Genomic DNA, 25,171 nt, shown 5'->3' with positions numbered 1-25,171 from the left:
CAAGAACTGATTAGTTTTTGGTGGGTGTGGCTTGCATAATTAAGCCTCATTTGCATAAATATGTATTTTATTAAAACTTGTTATAACTTACAAATGAATGGTCTGAGTGAAGTTAACGTTTGTAGGCTGTTGCAACAGTGCAATGACATTACCTGTTCAATCAATGTACGATATGGATACATAATTAGGTAAATGGGCATAACTGAAATTAATTTGATGGGGGTTTTGTTGTCAGTGAAATAAAAAAAAGGCATTACCACACCTTCTGTTGAGGGCGCTTTACAACGGCATCTTCAATAGGTATGTATTGACAGAATTAATTGATTAAATTTGTTCAAACGCTTGACACATTCACAGTTATGTAGATGTGTTTTGTTTTGTTTTTTAACTTTGTTGTAATGAATTTATCTTTTTCAAAAAAGTATGTATTGACAGCGGCATGTCTGATACATTTTACCCACAAACCCTAGCGGCATAAAGCCAGTCTTACTGCACTTACTGTACTTGTACATTTCGTCTCCCCGCCATCGTCGCGTAAATCAAGTTATACCGTCGTATCATAACGAGCAAATAGTTCTTCGCTTGTCTCCACAGCCTTTCTGTGCTGTGAGTACGCTTATCCGGCTTTTTGCTGTACAAATTCTGAAGCGTGATTTTGATGGACTGTCGGTGTGGTGTCGGTAAGTAATTCAAAGTAATTTGTGTGTGATGTGTTGATTCTATGTCGTGATTTGATGTATGCACCTTTGTTCGATACCACGATTTGACTTGGACGCTTTGAGTTTTACGGTTGAGAAAGTGAATAGTACGGTACATGCATCAAAAGAATTGAGAAGGAGCGCGACTGTGACTCGATCGCGACTGGGAGCTGTAGTTCCGAACTTGACTTTTTCATGGCATAGATTTGTACGGTCGGCTCTTGCCCTGCGTACCCTGCTGTGTGTTTCGGGTGTTACACGGCCCCGCCACTATCATCTACATCATCACATCTTTCATCTAGTCTAATGAGGTCTTCCAAATCCTTTGTATTCATTTAGACCCATATTTTTTGAGCAACGGCTTTTGAGATTTTCTGGCGCACGTTTGTTGGCTCATTATAAAGTTAGTCTTGGTTGGGGTCGACTGTTCAGAGATGACAGCTGTAGTTGCTTAATTGTAAGAAGGCAGACAAGGCCCTCTGTCACAAACCTTAAAAAGTCTGTATCATGATTGAAAGAATCCATTACTTTACGCTTCACTGTTCTGTGATTAAATGTTTTCTTGGCGTGCGCCAATGTCAGCTACGCTGGCTCCTCTGTAGAATTCATCCATTAGATGTGGTGGGGCCGTGTAACACCTGAAACACACAGCACGGTACGCAGAGCTAGCTAGGTCGGGTAGATTTCTGTGTACGCTGCACTGTCTCCAAAACCCACGTGGGTCCGGCCCGACAGCGTATCCCTTAGCGTACACGAGAGGTCCTGCACGAAGAATAACAACTTGACTGGTGTCAATGTTATTACTATTTCATAAAAATAGTCCACGTAAAGATTGTTTTGTGACAATCGACGAGAGTCATAGGCTGGATAGGCTAATTTTGTCGTGGCACCTAATTTTGTCGTGGCAAAGCCATAGATTAGGGTTAGGGATTTTAGATTGGGCAATAGTTTTCGTTCTCGTAGATGTCGCGGGGACATGGATATTCTAGGTACACTGGTAGCAATGATGAATAGTTACTATTATTGTTTGTGTATAGGGTCTGTTGTGGTGCTCCGAAAGGGTTTCAGGTAATATTTTCATGATATCGTCATAATAATATGTCTGATCATTTACATACTTTTTTAGTTTCCTATAATGTGGGACAAGCTACTGAATTTCGATGGTTGGTACTCAGTGGCAAAGACTTTGCTTGGAAAATGCGTTACCATCAAAAGCGAATAAGAATGTAAAATGCCCCCAAAAATCTTCCAGACCCCCCCCCCCCCCCAGGATATCAAATGGTCCACCCATAGGTGGGAAGGCTTGTATAATGAAAAAATGACATTTATTCATCATATTCATAACTTCCAGACAAATATTGCTTGGAAGATCCTGTGAGTAGGCCACCACTGTAATTGTTGATAGATCAATAAAGCCTGTCGGCTGGTAGGAACTGATCAATTAGTGTGTGTGTGTAGTGTGGAGATTTCCTGACTTTCCATCCTGTAAATTTTGACAATTTTCTAAAGTACAGCTTGTAAAAAATTACACAAGTTTAGTAATATGCAGATTAATTTTAGTGCCCTTTCTTATCCAGCTTTGAGTGTTGAATGAATCATTATGAGGACAAAATGGTAATGTGATGAAATGTCACAGGACAAAGTGATGATAACCATGAATTCATTTATTATTCATGAAAAGGTACTCTATGAGTGAACTAATGAGGTTTAAATGGGTCCTAAAAGATAAACCTTAATTTGATGAGATTTACATCCGTGTGTTGCCCTTATATTTCATTAAAACAAAATGACATGTCATACACACATCAAAAACATTAAGATAGCTATTTGAAGAGATTGTTGGACATGGAAGATGTGTGACAAATGTTAACAGAGCTTTCGATAATGTTGTATCACTGTTCTAGTAAATTATATGGCACTTCATGGAGTCAACACAATTTATGACAGTGGTCATTTTAATCCTTGGTGTTATGTTTTTTTTCATTTGCAGAAGTGGTCTATTGATGATTACATCACCACAGGGCATTCATTAGGACATTCCAATTAAATCCACATATTTTTTTGTGTGAGTTCATTCACTTTTGCCATTCTTGGTTAGTCCATGCAGCTTTTCATTGTGTGTGCATTCAGGCATCTAGGTAGATATTTCAGACATGCCCAAACCGATTTCAATTTGTTCTTTGATACTATCAATGTCATCAGGCAGCCATTATGTTACATTTTTGTGGCCATTCACAAAGATATGTCTGACATACCTGGACCAATGTCATGCAAACTTGCCTTTGTAGGAATGGTGTCGTGTCATCAATGATGAACTTGTTGGTCAATAATTTCCATGAAAAAAATGGAATAAGTTCTTTACATGTTGTAAAACATCAAATTCATCTTTTTTGCCAATTTTTTCACCGGTACAAATATGTATATTTAACAGGATGCAATGGATGTCTTACTTTGATTGTTTGTTTCTTTAACAGATTATACCAGGAGGCCATATACGTGGTGAAATTCACTCGCCCATAGGAGGCACAGCAATAACTTGCCCACAGGAGGCGCAATAATAACTTGCCCATAGGAAGGGCGCAATAATAACTTGCCCATAGGAGGCGCAATAATCATTTGCCCATAGGAGGCGCAAACAATAGCTTGCCAAAAGGGGTACAACACAATCACTTGCCTATAAGAGGCACAGTTGCCCATAGACGGTACAGAATGCCTGTAAAGGCGCGTTCAAGATCACAATTGATAGTCAACAAGCATTGGTTACAACATTGCTGACAGTACTTTGAGCAAACACTGTTGTGGTTAATTTCGCATTTAGATCACAACTGATTTGACATTGATAATATTCAGTATTAGCTTGCAGAAGAAAAAAATAAGGCAGTAAAGTTTTGTCTTTGTCTTACTCAGTGTCACAGAGTAATATCATAGACAGAGTGGCAACAGCTATTGTTTAAGGCGTGAAGCGGTTACGTAAGCAATCCATGTTTGCCTCGCCTCACGAAGCTCTTGGCTCTCTTTTCCGAAGAGTGCCGACCATGCACCCTTCGGTAATTTTCGGATTTTCACCAATTGTTAAGCGAAAGTATGTTCGACAAAGCTTGTGTTGTTGTTGTCGTGTGGTGCTGATCGGAATTGATGTGCTGACGAAAACAGGAGTGTTTTGAGCTTCAGGAAAGTGGGTGTTACCGTTTTAAAAATTCCTCTCATATTTTTATGAATATATATGACTGTGTTTGAACCAAATTTGAAAGTCTTTTATCGATACTGTCTGGTTTTACTCAATGGTTTACGTTCAGTCATACTGTCTTTTACACGTGCGCCAAGAAAGGACATGTTTATGAAACTGCTGGCGTGTTATGTTTTGATTGGCGTGAGGCAGTGTTTCTGGCCTGAAAGCTCACAAAGTAACTATGGTTGCTACGCGACTGGCAGTACGATGCCATCTCGTCGTATGTTTCGCATAATCTCGTGTAATTATCAACCACAAACCAAGCCTCCAAAAAGTTTAACACCTTTTAAGCTCATTTTAATATGAAAAGCCAATAGTCTACTGAGACGACCATGGAACAAAAGGCACGCAAGTGTTGCCACTCTGTCTATGATATTACTTTGTGTCAGTGTACATTGTGAAATTATACCGTGAATATTTAACAGCACACAAGTTAGTGCTCTATCATTTACTTCCTGATAGGAAACAAGAGTATTGTTTACAGGCAGATTATTTGCAATCAAATAGAATTACTTCAGCGTTCTGAATATATAAGGAAGACTGACATTTCTCTACAATTTCTGAAAATTGGCATTCATTTACTTCATAATAAACAAGAACAGTCATACCACATTCTATCATTGTCTACTTATAACTGACAACCCTTTTAACTGCTTTTTTCTGTCTAGGTCCAGCTTCCCCAATAAAGTTGGACCTAAATTTTGTAGTGAAAGGGTTCAACGTCTAAACTGCACAATATTGACAGGCAATAACACATTCATAGTCTACAATCTCAACAAACACAATCATTCTTTCATCAATACTTCAACTTTTAAGGTTTCACTTTTCATAACATCAGAAGAAATCAAGGAAGCAATAAGCAACATCAGTCAAATTATTAATTTTTCTTCCTATACAAGTGCTTGAATTGACTTTAAGAACTTATTATAATATTAAGCACACCCATAACACAATGTTACTATAAAACTACAATGAGAGTAAAAAAACTGAGCATAAAAGCAAAAAATGAAAGAAGTAAATTGTACATGCAACGAAAAAGACAGTTGCAGACTCCTCACAGATGTTACACAAAGGTCAATGTCGAAGGTGATGGTAATTGCTTGTTCCGTGCTATAAGTCTAGGACTCTATGGGACACAAGATCATCATCATGCAATAAGAGTACATACTGTTGACTATGTAATTGAACATTGGGACAGATATGAGGATCCAATTAAAGGTGAATATGAAACATGGCATATTGTCTCTCAAGATGACTATAGGCAGTATATGTCCAGATCTGAACCAGGTAATGCAACTTATGGAGGGGACATTGAAATAATGCTGCAGCGCTTGCATATAACATTAATATTGCAGTTCATCTTGACACTTTAAGTGAACCATTAGAGACTGTTGGTAATTCTTCTGTAAGTATACATCTTTTGTATCATGCAATCCGTGTTGAAGGAGAAATTGATAGTGGTCACTATGACTTTCTGCAAAGCACAGAGCAAAATTTGTCACAAGCAATAAATGTAAACAGTTTTGGACCAGTACAAACAGAGAAATCTTCTATGGCGCAAAATGAACATTGTGTAAATTATAGAGAAATAGAGAAACAGAGAGACATGATTGCCAAGAGAGAAAAGAGAGAACAAATAGAGTTTAGGCAAAGCGAAAAGCAAAGAGATTTAACAGCCAAGCAAAATAAACGAGCTGATCCAGCATACAGGCAAACTGAAAGGCAAAGAGATGTCAATGCTAAGAAAATTATAAGAACTGATGAGCTGTACAGACAAACTGAAAGGCAAAGAGATGTCAATGCTAAGAAAATTATGAGAACTGATGAGCTGTACAGACAAACTGAAAGGCAAAGAGATGTCAATGCTAAGAAAATTATGAGAACTGATGAGCTGTACAGACAAACTGAAAGGCAAAGAGATGTCAATGCTAAGAAAATTATGAGAACTGATGAGCTGTACAGACAAACTGAAGGGCAAAGAGATGTCAATGCTAAGAAAATTATGAGAACTGATGAGCTGTACAGACAAACTGAAAGGCAAAGAGATGTCAATGCTAAGAAAATTATGAGAACTGATGAGCTGTACAGACAAACTGAAAGGCAAAGAGATGTCAATGCTAGAAAACTATGAGAGCTGATGATGTGTATAAACAAACTGAAAGGCAAAGAGATGTCAATGCTAAGAAAACTATGAGAGCTGATGAACTGTACAGACAAACTGAAAGGCAAAGAGATGTCAATGCTAAGAAAACTATGAGAGCTGATGATGTGTATAAACAAACTGAAAACAAGAGAAACAGGACATCAATGAAATTGAGAAGGTCTGATGATGAGTACAGACAAACTGAAAGGGAAAGAAATGCTAATGCTAAAAAGACGAAGAGAACTGACCAGGTCTTCAGGGAAAGCAAAAAGATCAGAGATGCCAATATTAAAAGTATTAAAAGAACTGATAAATCATATAGAGAGAGAGCAAATGAGAGATAGATTAAACAAACTAAACAACAGAAGATGTAGTGCTGCCAAATCTATTAAAGAGCTGATACAAATTTTTCACGGTGCAGTTCAGAATGGCCCAAATTTTGTATGTGTGTGCTGCCAACAGCTGTGGTACAGAGAAAGTGTTTTGAACTACAATAATGTTAAAGAAAAGTTAAACACCTTTGCATCATCTCAGGCTACAGATAATGATATGGCACCATTATGTAAAACTTGCTATTCATATTTAAAAGAGTCAAAGTTGCCTCCTTGTTCTGTGGCCAATAACATGTCATTTCCATTAATTCCCCCCGAGTTACAGTTACATCCACTAGAAGAAAGACTTGTTGCCTTACGCATTCCATTCATGCAAATAAGAGAATTGCCAAGAGGTAGACAAGTTAGTCTCAGAGGTAACATAGTCAATGTTATAGCTGATGTATCAACTACTGTCTCTACATTACCTAGAACTTTAAATGAATCGCAGACAATACCTGTCAAATTTAAAAGAAAGATTAGCTATAGTCATGCCTATCAGGTAGAGAATGTCAGACCAGTGAAAGTCTTACAAGCAGCTAATTGGTTAGTTAAAAATAGCCCCTTATATAAAGCAGAAACTGATTACAATATCGACAGATTGGGTTGTTTGCAGAAAGGATGAAACCACAATTGGCAGGAATTTTGTGAGGAAAATGACGATCATGATTATTCTCACATGTCTGACAAACAAACATGTAAACATAATGACAGTAATAATCATGATGATGATGATAATTGGACTGAAGAAATAAAATTGGAAGATCATCCTGCTGGCACATTGGATACAATGCTATCACCTTTATATGATCAGCACACAGACTCTGATGGCGCAGTTTGTTATGCACCAGGCGAGAACAATAAACCACTAGGAATATTTCAAGACAAATATTCTGAGGAGCTCTCATTTCCAACAATATATTGTGGTCAACCCAGACAAAAGAAACGCGTAGTCCCTGTATTATATAGTACATTGTGTAAATGGGAACTTCGACACAAAGATAGGAGAGTTGCAAAGTCGATGCCTAACATTTTCTTTAAACTAAAAAAATTACAAATCAAGCAGATTAAAGACAAGGCAACATTATGTTTGCGAAAATGTAATCTGAAGGGCCGCAAATTAACAGCTGGTGAGCTTCAATCACCACAAAATGTTGATAAATTGTTCGACTTGATGAGGGATTCAGAGTGTTGAAGACACTTAGAGGTTCACCACCATACTGGGAGAGTGCAAAGAAAGATATATTTGCCATGATACGTCAACTTGGTATTCCAACATTTTCATGTCATTTTCATCAGCAGAATCTAAATGGATACATCTATTGAAATTCTTGGAAGGACAGTTCACAACAAGGAATACACAGATGACGATGTATTGAACATGTCTTGGAATACAAAATCTGATTTGATAAAATCTGACCCTGTTACGTGTGCTCGACACTTTGACTATTCATTTCAACGATTTATGCATGATTTCCTAATGAGCTCACATCATCCAATTGGTGAAATACACGATTACTTTTACAGAGTGGAATTCCAACAAAGAGGATCACCACATATACACATGCTTGTATGGATTAAAGATGCACCACAATATGGTGAAAATAGTGATGATGACATCACACAATTCAGAGATCAGTATATTACATGTTCAAATGATACCAGTAATGAATCCTTCGCTGAATGATAAATTATCAAATGCACAGACATGCAAAAACCTGTAAGAAAAAGGCCAATGTGTTTGCAGATTTGGATTTCCTGTGCCACCTATGCCAAGAACAATGATATTGCAGCCATTGCCAATTGATACTGATGAAAGCAAAGAACAGATCCTTCAAAGGCACTATGAAAATATCAAGACTGTTGTTACTGATTTACAATTTGGAGAAACTCTTTCTTTTTCTGAATTCTTAAATAAACTACAACTTGATGAACAAACCTATATTAATGCAATACAGTCATCTCTAACATCAGACAAAATATTCCTCAAGAGGTCACCAAATGAAATAAGAATTAACAGCTACAATGAAACCCTACTCAAAGCTTGGAGAGCAAACATGGACATTCAATTCATTCTTGATCCATATGCATGTGCCATGTACATCGCATCTTACATTGGTAAAGCTCAACGTGGAATGAGTAATTTGCTCAGTAGAGCTGTGGAAGAAGCAAGGGAAGGATGTCATGATATCAGAGAAAGTGTCAGGCATATAGGAAACAAATTCCTTAATCATGTTGAAGTTAGTGCTCAAGAAGCTGTTTACCTTGTTATGCAAATGAGACTAAGAAGAGCTTCACGCGGCTTCACATTTATTAACACATCACCCCCTGATGATAGAGTTATCCTATTGAAACCTCTTGATGACATACAAAACATGCGTCCAAATGCTACTGACATAGAAAGTGATAGCATCTTGAAAAAATATGAGAGGCGCCCAAAAGCCCTTGAGAAATTGTGCTTGGCAGACGTGGCAGCATGGTACAGTTTTCAAAAGTTAAAAGATAACCCGCAAGATCATTATCAAGATAATGATGACTTCTACAAAACTGATGAAGAGGATGATGATGATGAAAACAACACAATATATCAGATACGTGGCCTTGTGTATAAAAAACGCACCAAAAGTAAAGTTATTAGATATGTTCGTTTCCATAGGGAAAAAGACAAAGAAAATCATTACAGAGAGTTAATAATGTTGTTTTATCCTTGGCGAAATGAAAATGAACTCCTTGCAGGGTGCAAAACATACTATGATCGTTACATGCAAGTGAAATTTGAAGTAGATTCTAAAGAAAAGGAGTACAATAAAAATGCTCAGGAATTAGATCAAGCTATTGAAGCAGTACAAAACACAGCCATTGATATGTTTGATAATGTTGCTCCAAATACACAACATCAGGAACATCAAGACATTTTAGAAGGATCAAGGCCAAGTGACACATTGAGTATGTTTGCACCATGTGATGAGAGTCATTCTAAATATGACATTGGACAGGACATTGGCATCAGTACAAATAATCCCATTATTGAAGATCTTCAACAACCACAAATGGCTGATAATGAATTATATCCACTTTTACAGAAACTCAACAAGAAACAAAAAGAAATATTCTATCACATAGTACATTGGATGAAAACGAGGACAGAGCCGTTAAATATTTTTGTAACAGGTGGCGCTGGTGTAGGGAAATCTCTTGTTCTCAAATCATTGTATCAAGTACTTTTAAAATATCTTTCAAATCTTCCTGGTGAAAATCCTGACAACATACACTTATTACTAGTTGCACCTACTGGAAAAGCTGCTTACAACATTAAGGGTACTACAATTCATTCAGCTTTTCAAATTCCTGCATCCCAAGGTTTTCATTATAGACCTCTGACATCAGAAAGACTTAATACTCTACAAGCAAAATACAGGAACTTAAAAGTCATATTCATAGATGAAATCTCCATGGTTGGTAATGGTATGTTAAATTATATCAATCTCAGACTACAACAGATAATGGCCAACAATAAAATCTTTGGTGGTGTCAGCGTTGTTAGCTTTGGCGACTTATATCAATTAAAACCTGTCTTTGATGGTTGGATATTTAACGACCTTAACATGATTATGGGCCGTTGGCTGTCAACATCTGGAAAGACCTGTTCAAAATGTTTGAATTAACAGATATTATGAGGCAAAAAGATGACCAGAATTTTGCTAAATTACTCAACCGTATACGTGAGGGAAAGCATACATCTCACGACATAAAAGTTCTGCAAACTCGAATAGTCAGTGTTGATAAAAAAACTTCATCTATTGATGAGTCGACAGTACATCTTTATTGCGAGAACAGACTTGTTGATGACCACAATGCAATAGCATATGACAGACTTACAGGAATAAAAACATGTATACCTGCTACTGATACAGTCATTGGCGATGTCTCTGAGATCATAAAACACAAAACATTAGGTATTGTTGTCATGCTTCCTGCTCAAAAAACAATGGGGTTAGTTTCTAAATTATCAATTGGAACAAATCAGCGTATTGAGCTTTGCATTAATCTGTCTGTAAATGATGGATTGATAAATGGTACTCCAGGAGTAATCAAATACATCGATGGACCTGATTTGCATCATGTTACTATTCTATGGATTTATTTGATGACGATTGTGTTGGCAAAAACCTGCGACGTGAAAAACGGCATTTAATACATGACAAAGTATCTCACAGATGGACGCCAGTTTTACAGATATCACGGCAATTTAGAGTGGGAAGACACAAAAATGCAGAAGTTGTGAGAAAACAATTTCCACTCAGACCAGCTAGTGCCAAAACAATACATCGTTGTCAAGGTGATACACTTAACAATGTGGTTGTGGACTTCAGTACAGCAAGCAAGAGAAATCAGTGTCATGTACACTATGTTGCTTTAAGCAGAGTGACTAGACTTAGTGGTCTCAACATAACCACATTACAAGAAAATCAAATATCAGTTAGCACTGATGTTACACAAGAGATGCAACGCATGAGAACCCATTCCATGCTACAACTCTGTTTCACATTACCATATATTTTATCGAACAGATTCATTATTACTTATCAAAATGTGAGATCTCTTCATTGCCATTTTCAAATGTTGCTAGTGATTTCAGCTTAACTTCAGCTGATGTACTAATTTGCAGTGAATCAAGACTACAAACCGGCGATCACAATGATGACTTCAAACAAATAGCAGACTTCAACCTTTTCAGACAGGATGATAAAAACCGTCAAAACAACACCAGACATATCATGGTATGGTTATGTACAGCAAAGAAACACTCTTGAAGCTACCCCACAGACACTGCATTGTTTTAATACAGATTTCGTAATTGCAATACACAAAACAACATTTGGTTGAGTTCAAATTATTGGTGTTTACAATCTACCATCATCATCTACATCAAACTTACAACGTGCTCTCCTTCAGCTCATCCATACACTTGAGTACAATCTACCAACCGTGATCATTGGTGATTTCAATGTTGACTTACAAAAGCAAACACAATCTACAAGACACTATCTGAACTTATGACAAAGCACTTCAACTACATTGAGGAGTCAACAACAGACTATGGATCATGCCTTGATCACATTTACACTAACATCCATTGCATGCAAAGTGGTGTACTTGAGTCATACTATAGTGACCACAAACCAATTTGGATTGCATTGTAAAATAGAATTAAATCAAAAACTGCGGTCATACTAATTACTGCCCGTGACTACCCGTAGCTGCCTGAGAACTGCCCGAGGAAAAAGTGGGACAAACAGGTTCAGTTTATTTGATGCCCAGCCAACCCAAAATATCATTGATTTGACGTTAACCTGATGTTTTCTCCAGCCGTTTTGAAACACTGAAGACACCGGGCTTCGAGGACGTCGCCAGCTTGACATTGAGTTCATACCATTCAGTCCGAGAGATGGTACAATAATCTCGCCAAACGCTCACAGTTTGACAGCTTACCACCCCTTGCACTGAATGGTATGATCTCACAATCAAGATGGGGACGTCTCTCTAGTCGAAAGCCCGGCGTTTTTCGGGTTCTAAAACCGCTACAGAAAACACCAAATCAATGATATTTCTGGTAAGCCACGCATAATATATGTTCAAGCTTATCATACAAAAACTATGATACAAACGTCAAAACCGTGTATCCAACTATAATGTATGACATGGCCTATGGAGTAAAGGTTATTTGGACTTCGAGCAATTGACAACGCAACACATGACGTGTGACATTTTACGACTTAGACAATGTTGCCTTTTAATCACATTGTGAACGAGCGAGAACGGCTTCCGGTCTCGGTTGGGAAATGTCATATCGCTCTTCGATTGTTTATTATTTTATCACTGGAATTTACTTTGTAAGACTTACAATTCACCGGCAGTAATCCAACCGCCAACCCCCCAGCCTTCGATCGCGACGATCATCTCCCTTGTTTATTTTCGTGATCTTCTGATGAAATCGTTCATCCTCTTCTAGTGAATCGTATTGTTTTGACAACTGCTGAATGATTAGCATTGACCGGACGCTATGTTGAAAGATGTACTGGAGTTAATTATAGCACCATACCAAAGGCACGACAATATGCAGCTTTACAGACAATTTATGTTGTAGACTTTCACGACAAAGACACACTTCTTGCGTATTTCTGTACAGAGATGTCGACTCTGTGGATTCAGTAAGAAGCCCAGTTGTTTGATTGTGCTTGACCATCTCTTTGTAGACGACCGACCTTTGTAAATTGTAGATATTTTAATCACGTACACGTATCGTGATTACAGTAACCGAATCATGATGTACCACTCGCCTTTACCGGACCTCTGTACGAGATATCGGAATACGACCAACAACAACATACGTACCGGAACGATTACGAATATATGAATTATGCAAATCAGCAATACATGTAATAGCGGAAGTACATGTTTTCTCCGACGCTCGTGGGATAGTATCGGGCGATCTAGGATAATTAACAGCTACGATTCTGATTTCTCATTGGTTACTTTTCTATCATTCTCATTGGACGAAACTTTCTTTACTGCTACAACAACACCATTCTGACTTTCCTACTCGAGTTGTGCCAACAGAACAGCGAAGAGGATCTTGCGGTGACACAATCTGCTCAATAACCAAACTTTTCACGTAAGTCTCTGTCCTATTTTCATAGACTGCCTTATGGTGCATTGTAATTTGTACATTGTGCTCACTGTTACACAAATCCTACAAAACCATTTAGCAATGTCGGAACGCAACACAACGTCACAGAAATAAAAAACAAAAACTTGTAGCTGGGAATAACTTGCGCTGTTCTAGCTGTTTCATCAGCTTATAGTTTTGAAAAATACGGTAGGTAATGGGTAGTCAAAAACCTCGACCTGTACAGTCACATCATTTACTGACTGATATGTATGTTTCTCTAAATGTCATACAAACTTAACTCCGTGAATCATAATTCTTTGCAACAGTTGAACTGTTATTATAACACACAGTCAACCGTCAGATCTGTTTCTCTTCTGTAATCAGCAAAATGTCATCACAATTCAGCCAAGTAAATGTCACTCTCCTAATGTGCTGTAAATGTTTGTAATTGATCGGCAGACTTCAGATTAGTGTATTTTCAATAAAAATGCACAAAAAGCATAACATTTCTTTCCTAGCCATTTTATTTCTTCACTTCTCCAATTTGTTTTTTTTCCATATAATTTTCAGGTAGAGGGCATTTCCCAAACCGCAAACTCATCAAATAAGAGGGATGTGACAATCTCTGACAGAGGACACAAAGCAAAGCTGAGACTCTGGAACGAGCAAACTGCCTTACCATTCACTGTTGGAGCAAAGGTCCGTGTTGGACCATTAACTGTAAACAAGTTCCACAATCAGACAGCTTTAAACTGACTGAGGTTGAGGTAATATACTGTATGCTGCCTTTCCTTAATCTTCTCTCCTTTTTATCAACATTTATCATGACACATGTTACAACAAAATGATCTCAGCAACAAATGACAATAACAAACATCCACATATAAAAACACACAATGACTTTATCACATTCTACATAATCCAAATCAATAACAACAGAAATATGCCTACAGTTTCATCATTATGTTTTTGTCATAGCAACTATGTTTATTTATGAATTGTTTAACCATCCTACACTTATTCTGCAAACTTGCCTCCTGCATTTATCTACCGGTACTCAGCTCATAATACTTTCACTGCTTACATCACACTTCAATGCTTGCAACTACTCACATTTGAAGCAAACATACTTTCTTTTATCCATGCTACTAACATATGAAGCAAACATACTTTCTTTTATCCATGCTACTACTCACATTTGAAGCAAACATACTTTCTTTTATCCATGCTTGTCACCATGTCACATTTGAAACCATTTAACATTATATTCTGCACAGGTGTTATCGTCACAGAGTATGTCAAGTGGAATATTGGAAGCCATAGACCCAGACGAGTAAGTCACATATCATAAAATACCACACATAAGCATTTCATCAAACTTTATATCTACTTCCTCATCTTATCATTCTAGTGTTATCAATGTGCTTTTAAAACGTCCAAATATACTATTAAAAACTTTGCATTTTTCTGTCATATCTTTCTTTCTACCTCTGCTGTCAGCAATGCACACTTTATCTAATGGGGAATGTGTAACAATGTCCTTTATTGGTTTGCTATTTCCATCCAAGCTGCTTTAAGCCTTACCAAAGTACATAGTCCAATTACAGATGCCCAGGGATTACCTTAAACAGATGTGTTTACATGCACATTTGTATTTTCTATGCAGTTTTTATCATTTTAAACAAATTTATTTTACCAATTCCACTCACCTGATAGCATTGATACTTGCTATATGCGTTCCCCACAGTTATCCTGAATATCATGAAATCTGCAATATTGTATGTTTTGCACAATATTTCTCAACAATTTGTCAAAAACTTTATTTTTTAATATTTGCTATATACATTCTTCAATCAGTGTGACATCTTGACAAGGGAATGCGATCAATGGCCATCAAAGAAAACAACTACATCATGATATTCACATACTCCGACCTCAGGGTATACATAGAACACAAACCAAGCTATCTCCAATAAGTTGAGATGTCATGTCTTTGACATATGCTGATGTACTTTCTTCACAGTCCTCCATCCGCTGTTATAGATGGAGAATATCTTGAATGTCCACAATTGTGGACTCTAGGAACTCAAGAATCAATACTTGAGAGACTGCCAATGCAAGTGATGTTCACAAGAAATTGTGATACAGTAACAGCAATAAAGCAAGAATTACTTCATTACCTAATGTCATTTGCCGAATGTAATACTATCTATTGTTGCCGAAATACATGAATTTTTATGTGCCCCAGACAACTCCATGAGGGCAAATTGTCTCCTGCTGCCAGGACACATGAACCCATGTATTTAGGCAATTATATTTTTATTACATGCCTCTTCACAGTCGAAGCCATTTCTTGCGATCGCAGGGTCCGGGAGTGACAATGAATAATGAATGCAAGATATATTACAAGCTTGCCTTATACACTTGAACTCCAATACCACACCATGACATAAGTCAGTATTGTGTCAATTAACTTGACTGTTATTTTGCATATTAACCCTTTCAGCGCAAAACTCAATTTTTTGTCACCCTTATAAATAACACCTAATTCAATTTTTGTTATGAATTCATCACTGCAATTTCAAATTTAATTCTTACAGGCCAGCAACGGACACTGAAGATGTATCTATCAATGAACCCACTGACATAAAAGATCAAGAACAGCCTTCAACTGAATGACTTTAACGCTATTTAGTATTTTATCAGTTTTCAAAGTATCAGTTACAAACATTTTCATTGACACTTTTTCTTGTTTTGTTTACAGTACTGTAACTTTACTTGATATACATTTGATCACCTATTTCATGTTCGTGTGTTCATTCACATTTTCTCAATGATGGCTGCATTGATCTCATAAAAACTTGCTACCCATTTACTCCTCTCTATACATACATATACATGTCAATTTGTTGCACCATACAATACATATGCCCATGCCATAACAAATTCATTTCCTGTATTTGATAACAATGCAACTGTAAAGAAAAAAAATTGAAAGATTTCTGCAGTGATGTCAATTACACTTAAGGATTACTCAGCAAGGGCACTTTGCAAGACCAGTACTGGTTAGCCACTTTCATACAGAGGAATTTCTCCTTACTACTCTTACACAAAAACACTCCATTATTTCTCCGTACTACTCATACTAACTCTCTATTGCTATTTAAACTATGTCCTTCTCAATGGCTCATTTTAATCTATTTTCTTGAAAGATTTATCAAAAATAGCCATGTTGTTTATCTTTTACTTGAGTTCTTAAAAAATAAAAATGGTTTCTGAAAGAATGCGTATATGGCTTTTCATTACTTTATGGTGATATCACTTTGGCCTATACAGTGTGAAGCACTGTACCAATCAATTGCACTTGTTATGTAAATGCTGATACAATGCCAGAAGCCAAAGACATTCAGCATTTTTCCCCCGAATTCATATTTGTAAATAAAAAGGCCGTTGTCATTGGTCTGTCATGATTATGTCCATGATCTTGATCATCACAGCTTAAAAAACTTTAAAACTATTGGCAAAAGTTTAAATTTACAGACAAATGCAATATCTATGAAAACACGTGAGCATTTTCAGTTCATGTCTGGTTCTGTGTGTGTGTGTGTGTGTGTCTGTCTGTCTTTTGGTCCGATATCTCAAAACAGGCTTATCAGATCAGAATCAAATTTTGTACATATATTCAGTTAGCAAATGGCAAGAACTGATTAGTTTTTGGTGGGCGTGGCTTGCCTACTTTTTGTTCATTTGCATAATTAATGATTTTAGCAAAAAACGGATATACATTAAAAACGACTACACACAATTTGATGAGATTTGCTACAAATGTTGATCACACCAAGATGTATCAGCAGTGGGAAACATTAAGGGGTAACATGAAAGATAAATGCTAATTTGCATATTTAATGAACTTTCCTAACTGGGGATACATGTCTGATTTGACTCGATCAAATTAACCAAACTTGGTATGTATATTAAAGATACTATGATTTAACATTATTGAAAGTCATTAAGCGTTTTAACTTCAGCCAATTCCTAATTTGCATAATTTATGAACTTTGTTAATTAGGGATATATATTTGAAATGACTGACCAAAGTTGATGAAACTTGCTACATGTATGGAAACCACAGTGATACAACATTTTTCAAAGTCATTAAGCAATTTTACTTCAGCCAATTCCAAATTTGCTGTTTAATGAACTTTCCCAATAAGTGATATATATCTTGATTAACTTGATTGTAGTTGTTGAAACTTGCTATATACATCAAAGATACTGTGATATAGCATTATTGAAAGTCATTAAGCATTTTCTCTACAGCCAATTCCTAAATTGCAGATTTAATGATCTTTCATATATATATATATATATATATATATATATATATATATATATATATATATATATATATATATATATATATATATAATGCAATAAAACTTGTATTCAACCACCACACTTTCCTCGTTTGTCTAACTTCAGAAGTCAACAATCTCCCCTCAAATATAAAAAGCAAACTGCACCTACACCTTGAGATGGATATCTGAAACCAAATAAATTTGCAAGGAAACTAGAGACCACTATGACAAAATATGAAAGGCATAGGACATCATGGTGCATTGCAATGCATTCTCGGTGATCAAAATTAAAATTGTATATACTGCCACATACAGCAACGTATTGCAATGCATTATGGGTAATAAAGCCACATATAAAACGTATATAAATGCTTTTCAATTCACTTTTAATTTTAAGTAAATAATAATTCCAATATTGGACGTATCAGACGCTATTACTCTGGCAGTTTGTCTAGTATAACAATATAAGATCATTATTCTATAGTGTTACGTAGGTCATTTTCCGTCACACTCATCATGACCTAAGTTTAATTAGTCTAGAACGTTCTAAAGGTCACTGCCCTAAACGACCTCACAACCTTGAATTCAATTAGTGGTGTTTTGAATGTTCTAGAAAGTTAATTAGTTGTGTAAGAGAGATAATTCTAGAACAGTAATTAGCATGTCAATAAAAGTTCTAAATTGCGACATTTTTCTTGTAAGCGCACGATGAAGTTGTTATCGTGCGGAACAAGATCAGAAAGGGTAAGTTTTCTCTCCAAAATAGTAAAAGGTTTTAGATTTTGAAGCATCTGTATTATTATCTTTTGAAATTAATGGTATTGTACTATTAAATAGCTTAACTACGTGAAGAAACCCTTTTTCTTTCAGTGGCTGGTATACCAACAAATAGCTGTGAATACGCAGTGGTACTCTTGGCCATGGCCTATCGATCGATTTCACTCGGGTCAAGGGTCATCGCAACACACTGTAGCGACAACCCTTGACCCGAGCGCGATCGATACTCCTTGGATAGTACCGCTTCGTAATCACAGCTAACACATGTCTTTTAGTGGACACAATCGCATGTAAAACATCAATTAAACATGATTGTAGAGTATATAATGTATTGTTTCAGCATAGGAGAGTTTGGCTTTTTTTATTTTAATCAGTTGATGACAAGAATAAGCAAATATTTTGTAACAGTATTGAAAAGAGGCTTCCCTCAGCCCTTGTCTTTCATAGAAAGTATCTTCTCGCCATATTACTATTGTTGCATTATTTTCAGGATGTAAAATAATGGACTTAACTGAAAATCGAAGAGTTGTTCAGAAGAGGTAGCTGTCTGGAACAAAGCTTGAGAACGCCAATTCATCTCTAATGTAGATTTAAACTTTCAAGGGTCAGTAACTGAATTTTGATAAGTTTCTGTATTTGTGTTCTTAATTAATCTAAGCTTTGGTAGCATGCCATGATCAACTAAATGTTGCCGGAGAATAACCTTTCACAGACGTGTAGTCTCAATCATCAGATGCAAGGGTGGAACGAAAAATTAAAGCTGAAAGCGACAGAAAATTCAGAGTAAAATGTCCACTCTGAATTACTGAATTTTCTGAAATTTTCACTCTGAATTTTCTGTCACTTTTTGCTTCAATTTTTCATTCCCCTTGCATCTGATGAAGGAGACTTCACGTTTTTATAGGCTTATGCCCCTGTAACATTTAGTTGATCGCAGCCTGCTATCAAACCTAAGATTATTTTGTATTGTAGCTCAACGTGTTTTTTGTTCCTAGCAACAGGTTTTTAGCTTTGCTGTCAGCTAAATAATTGGATGTGTAGCATTGTACTCAAATTTGTACATAACAAGGTTTTTCTTCAAAACAGCCTGTACGAGTCCTTTAATATTTGGATTACAGGTTCCCAGGGATTACCCTTATCAGATATGTTTAAATTATGATTAAATATGCAAATTTATGTTTTAAGGCTGATTTTGCTATTTTTTATGGTAAAAATCTTCTTCTCTTTTACTGAAGTCTTCAATATTTGGTAAACATGTCCCTAATAATGACCTTAGTCAAATTTTGCTAACTCTGATGAAATATTCAATTTTTTATATTTCATGGCATTCTTTGTAATTTTTGGTCAAAAATATTTAAAACTCTTCTTCAAACTGCTAATTTAACAGCTTGATGATATTTATGACATAGATCTCTACTGATAGCCTTTTTCAGATTGTTCAAATTATGGAGAAATTTGCAACTGTGTATTTTTAAGACATTCAATACATTTCAGATAGTTTTAGGATATTAGGGATTACCAGAATGTGATATATTCAAGTTATGATGAAATCTACTTTTTCTTTTTTATTCTAAGGGCGATTTTTACCATTTTTGGTAAAAACAATTGTATAAAAATTAATAGCAGGGTACACCAGAATTTGAAAGGTCTTTACGAATATGTTTTTAATTTCTGAGAAGTAGATTTTTGAAATGTCACCGATTTATTTCAGGGTTTATTTAAAGATATTACAAACAAACAAAACCTTTTGGTTGATGAAGGACTCGTTAGACAAGGAAATAGGTTTTATCCTGCTAAGGACCCACTTTCCCCACTTTCTGCATTTTGTGCCTTACTTTGACACTTTAACAACTTGATATGTTGTGTTTACTTTAGTGTTGACAACTATATACCATGTGCACTAGTGAAGCCTTGACTAACTTTTTTTCCTTGAAAATTTACAATTGTCTATTCAAGAGGAAACGTCTTTAAGAAGCCATCTTACAAAAATGGAGTATGCATTTCATACATATACGTGTTTTCAACACAATAATAAGCCAAATTGTGAGCTTTTTCAGATGTGTTTTGTACGTTTAAAACAAGTATGAACATAAAACGTAATCCACAATATTTAAGTAAATCTAGTTTTGTCATACTTTGTTTATATTTTTCTAAACGATCTACAGTGTTTATGGGGATTTTTTATTGCTTATGTTTTTGATAGGAGGGTGTTAACACCGTTGGTAGTTTCCTCTGACAAACTTTACATACAAAGTAGCAATGTTTATTTGCCCATTTTACAGTAAATTATTGTATTTTACCGTATAAATGTTTTGTGTATTTTTAGAATAAATAATTTTACTGAATATCAGTGGTCTGTAATGTTATTTCCAGGCTTGAACACCCCCGAACGCCCAAAATTAAAGGTGTTCAACAAGCGCGCATCATTTGTTCTAGCCTTTAACACACTTATCGTTGAACGGCGTCCATGCGTTCAAAAAGTGTTACAGCACTTTGAACGCGTAAATGCGTTCAATTTTTGAACACATTTCATGTGCAACGAGTGTTCTGATATGGAACACCATGGTGTTCAATATAATGTCTGATAGTCACGTAGCGTTCAAAATCTTCACACGTGTGTTTAAAAATTGAACGTTGGTTGAACACGTAGTGTTAAATTTCTGAACGTCTAGACGCGTTCAAAAAGTGTTATAAAGGCGTTTAATTGGTGTTCTATCCTTTAACACTTAACTTTACAGTGCAGTAAGGGTAGAAGTCCTTGGTCAGTTACTGCAGGGCTATGATATGGGCAAGGCATTGTATTGTTAGATGGTTTGCTCAGGGGTTTTCCCTAAATTATTTGGTAAAAAGGGATTGGGGTCGTCCCCTTACTTAACGACCGCACTAGATAATCCCGAAATTGTTAGGGCTATGCTTCTCTCTGAGGTTCAAGCTTGCAGGGTTGCAGGTCCATTTCACACCCCTCCATTTCACAATTTACGCATTTCTCCCTCGGGAGTTGTTCCCAAGAAACAAGCAAATACGTTTCGCTTATCCATCACTTATCATTTCCACCGGGGTATCAGTAACTGACGGCATTCCATCTGTGCAGTATGCCACTATCGATGATGCAGTTAAGATCATCATGGATCTGGGCCCAGGTTGTTTTTTGGCTAAAACGGACATAAAGTCAGCATTCAATAATAAGCAAAGTGCAAAGAACAAGGACTTAATGATCTTGGTTCGTCGGATTGTGCTCACAAGCCTCAAGTTCAACATTCTTTTTAGAGCAAAACATATCCCTGGAAGTTATTACACCTTGGCCGACTTTCTTTCTCGTCTGCAGGTGGGCCAGTTTAAATGTGTGGCTCAGGGCATTGATACCGACCCAACTCCAATCCCCTCATAGTCTTTGCCAATCAAATGGAGGTGGAAGTGAGCAGGCTTCTGCTGCAAGCCCTTAATGGTTCATCGAGGAAATCATACCAACTTGCATGGAGGGTTTTTATACAGTTCACGAGCAGCCAATTTGTGGTGCTTTGTCCATCACTATCACTCTCATACACGGCTAGTGTATTGTTTATTTGTTACCTTTCCAGACAGCACGTTGCCCCATCCACTGTGTCAACTTACTTGTCAGCCATAAGTTATGTTCATAAACTTGCAGGTTTTTCAGACCCAACCAATTCTTATTTGGTACACAAACTGGTTCATCCATATCGCAAGTTGGAGCATAAACTTGTTACTCGTCTCCTTATCACACAGGATATTTTGCATTGTCTAGTTTAGGCCATTCCAGATGTTATTACATCAGCTTATCAGTGTTGTTTATTCATAGTAATGTTTCTTACAACCTTTTATTGATTCCTCAGGATTAGGGAAACCACCACTAAGAGTAGGCACGATATGGGTGGTGTCATACGGTTCAATCAGTTGCAGTTTAAGGGAACCTCAGGTCGAACTCAGTCATGACATTAACTCTTTACATTTTTAAGCATAGCAGGCTGGGCACATCATTTGTTATTTCATTTCAGGAGATTGATGTGGCTGACCTTTGCCCTGTACAGGCTATGTGGGATTTTTGCCGTTTGGAGTGTAGCCTGGCCCACTTTTCTGCTTGCCAGGGGCGTTGGGCATTGGACGTTGTGATTTCACAGCACAGCTTAGGCGTTCTATCGTTTTTGCGGCTTTGATGTAAGTAGGTTTAAGGGACACAGTTTTCGAATAGGTGCAGCCACGCAAGCTGCCGCAGATGGTTTGTCTGACGCACAGATCCTTGTGTTAGGCAGGTGAAACTCTGATGCATTTAGGAAGTATATCAGACAACCAGCAGCTTGGTAGCTTGTTGAACAGAAAAAAATGGTGCTCTGCACTCATATAGAGGCCAGGCATGGGTGCTCATCCTGGTTTGATCATTCTATCATTTCTACATAAACCAGGTGAGGGCCACAATACTTAGATATTTAGCATTGTCGTTAACAAAAATAGTTAAGTTTTCTTGAATTGTGTGAATAGTTTTGTAATTTCACCACGTTTTATCTTTGCTTCTGGTCATTCATGGGGCCGCCAAAAATGTTGCTTGTGGCGTTTTTGAGGCCCACACCTTTGTGGTAGATAAATATGTGCCTTTTCTCCAGTTTTTTCCTTTTTTGTATTTTTTTCCTCGCCAGTTGAACTTTGACCTGCGATCTCCTTTGTTTTGGGTTGTTCTCTGGTTTCCCCCAATTCCAGGAAACTGGCGAGGCATTTTTCAAGCTTTCCCATTTTCCCCATTTCATTAAAACGTCAAAGAAACTTGGTCTTTCACTCCTTCATTTATTTGATTATTTGTCTCCCACAAAAAGAGCAAAATGACCAGAAGTGGTTTAATTAAAATACAGGGATACAAATGCATATTTGAGGTAAAAGGTCTTCGCGGTAAGCTGGTATTTCTTCAAAACATTTTTCTCCAATAGTTATCCCTGTGTATCAAAACTCTGACCAACAATATGATATGTGCATAATTTATGAAGTATATGTGGTAGTTGGTCATGTGTCAGTTTGTAAAGAGGCCCGATCATTATATTACCCATGTATACCAAAAATCAGAACTCAAGCTCAATTGGAAACCTTATTATTAGATTTGTGCGGAAAGTTGCCAGGGTCAAAAGTCAGATGGCATCCAAAAAATGGACGTACAATTGGTCCCTTCTTGTCAATTCTTATTACATATCAACCCTCCCATACACTTACGTAGGTCAGAATAGCCGAAAGCCATAGCTTAGCTTCACAGGTAGAGCAAAGGCCAATGGCCATTGAAAAATGTGAAAAATGATAATTTCAAAATCTTCTCCTCAAAGTCGACATTGTCTGTGACATTGAAATTTGTTATGGAGAAGCTTTGCTCTATGGTCTAGAAATGCTGTAAACGGAATTTTGATTGATTGATTTGTATACAAATGGGAAACCATTTTAAACTTTCATATTAAGATTGCCACCGGGTCATGTGACCAGTTGATATGGTAGCGAAATGAAAAAAAAATGTGGTTTTCGAGTTTACCAATGTGCCAAACTTCAAACTTTTGGTGCAATGGTCCTTTACCGGGAGCAATGATACATGAAAATTCTTCAAAGGTCACCCAAGGTCATCCAGAAACTGTCAAAGCATTTTGTTCCAATACTGACTCCTATAAACCAGAAACCATACCTGTAGCGTCTGTAGTTCCTGGGACTGATTTTGCATAAATAAATACTTACGGAAAACATATCTATTTAATCACTTTAAAATTTCTCACAAACGACAAGGTCAATGAACCTGAAATATGGCATATGGCTTCTCAGTACTATATCTTACACAGTTGTTCAGAGCTTTTTGAAAGATCAAGTATTATGCAAAATAGCCAGAATACAAAATTTGAATCAAAGATGGCCGCCAGGTCACATAACCAACCGTATGAAAGTGTCATATGCAGTAGTAAGCAATGGGCTTAATAAGCCCTGAGAGTTTGAACGGCTGCGCCACAACGGTTTTGGAGATCTGTGATGGCAAAAGGGACGGTAGAAGAAGATTAGGGAAACTACGAAGAAGAAACAATTGAAGAAGAAGAAGAGGAAAGAAGAAGTTGAACACCGGTAAGTACGCTACGAGCCCTGGGCTTTGACTCCTAATTACTTTATGGTTTTATGAGAGGGTTTTATTGGCTTACAGTTCTTTGTTCAATTCCATTAACAGTATGACTTACTGAAGGATTGTTTGTGACAGGGGTCTTGCAAGCTTTGTTTTATTTTCTTAACACGTGAAACCAAATCATTTTTGTGCTTTTTTATACCGATATATCAAAATATTACCTGCCCCCATCCAAAACACAACACGATACAATGTGACAACAATGTGTAAAACACAAAAAGGAACCATGTTGTTGTTTTCATGACCAGCATTTTCAAAGCGAATGAACATTACCTTTTTGACAGCCATATATATTTTTTTCGTTTTTGACTACGATTAACACTAATTTTGTTTGACCATAAAGGCTACCTCCACGTGTTGAGGTTGTATTTTTTTCGATGTCAATAGAAAGTCCCTCTGCCAAAATGTTGTGAAATATTGCCTGTCCGCGTACGTTCTATCAACCGGTCTTCGTTTACGCTAACACGTCTGAAATCGGTTCATTTTCATTATATAACTGTACCGAAGACACTAGTAAAATCGTCTATCACTAAACACACAATTTTAATCCCTCGCATGTCGAAATAAGCTAAGCGTACAAATTGTTTGTTTACACCGTGAATGTTCTCGTATGCTTAACATCTTAATACACGAAGACGCTGTCGCAGGTTGATTGGCATCTATTTGAATTAAGAACTTAGGAACAACTATTTCCCAAGTGAGCTTCTGTTTTATGTGACAGCTATTTTATTCCAGAGTGGTTCTTAGCGGATGGCTGCATAGGGAGGAATAATCATT

At 36.7% G+C, this 25,171-nt stretch overlaps 2 long non-coding RNA genes across 3 annotated transcripts; both read left to right on the top strand.

Moving 5' to 3' along the window:
* Nucleotides 1–446: 446 nt before the first annotated feature.
* On the top strand, nt 447–4,539 carry LOC139127491 (uncharacterized). The gene is made up of 3 exons (XR_011551020.1): nt 447–680; nt 2,689–2,763; nt 3,173–4,539. It is a non-coding gene; the product is annotated as an uncharacterized lncRNA (long non-coding RNA).
* Nucleotides 4,540–11,888: 7,349 nt separating this feature from the next.
* On the top strand, nt 11,889–16,707 carry LOC139127494 (uncharacterized). Of its 2 annotated transcripts, XR_011551024.1 has the most exons (6): nt 11,889–12,055; nt 13,063–13,117; nt 13,685–13,881; nt 14,392–14,447; nt 15,138–15,275; nt 15,715–16,707. It is a non-coding gene; the product is annotated as an uncharacterized lncRNA (long non-coding RNA). The 2 variants fall into 2 exon arrangements; XR_011551023.1 differs by lacking the exon at nt 11,889–12,055 and having other exon boundaries at nt 13,005–13,117.
* The last annotated feature ends 8,464 nt before the right edge of the window (nt 16,708–25,171 follow it).

Source organism: Ptychodera flava, unplaced genomic scaffold (genome assembly GCF_041260155.1).
Source record: "Ptychodera flava strain L36383 unplaced genomic scaffold, AS_Pfla_20210202 Scaffold_32__1_contigs__length_2955704_pilon, whole genome shotgun sequence".
Lineage (NCBI taxonomy): Eukaryota > Metazoa > Hemichordata > Enteropneusta > Ptychoderidae > Ptychodera > Ptychodera flava.
Note: the sequence above shows the minus strand (reverse complement) of the source record. Positions and strands in the feature narration are given on the sequence as shown.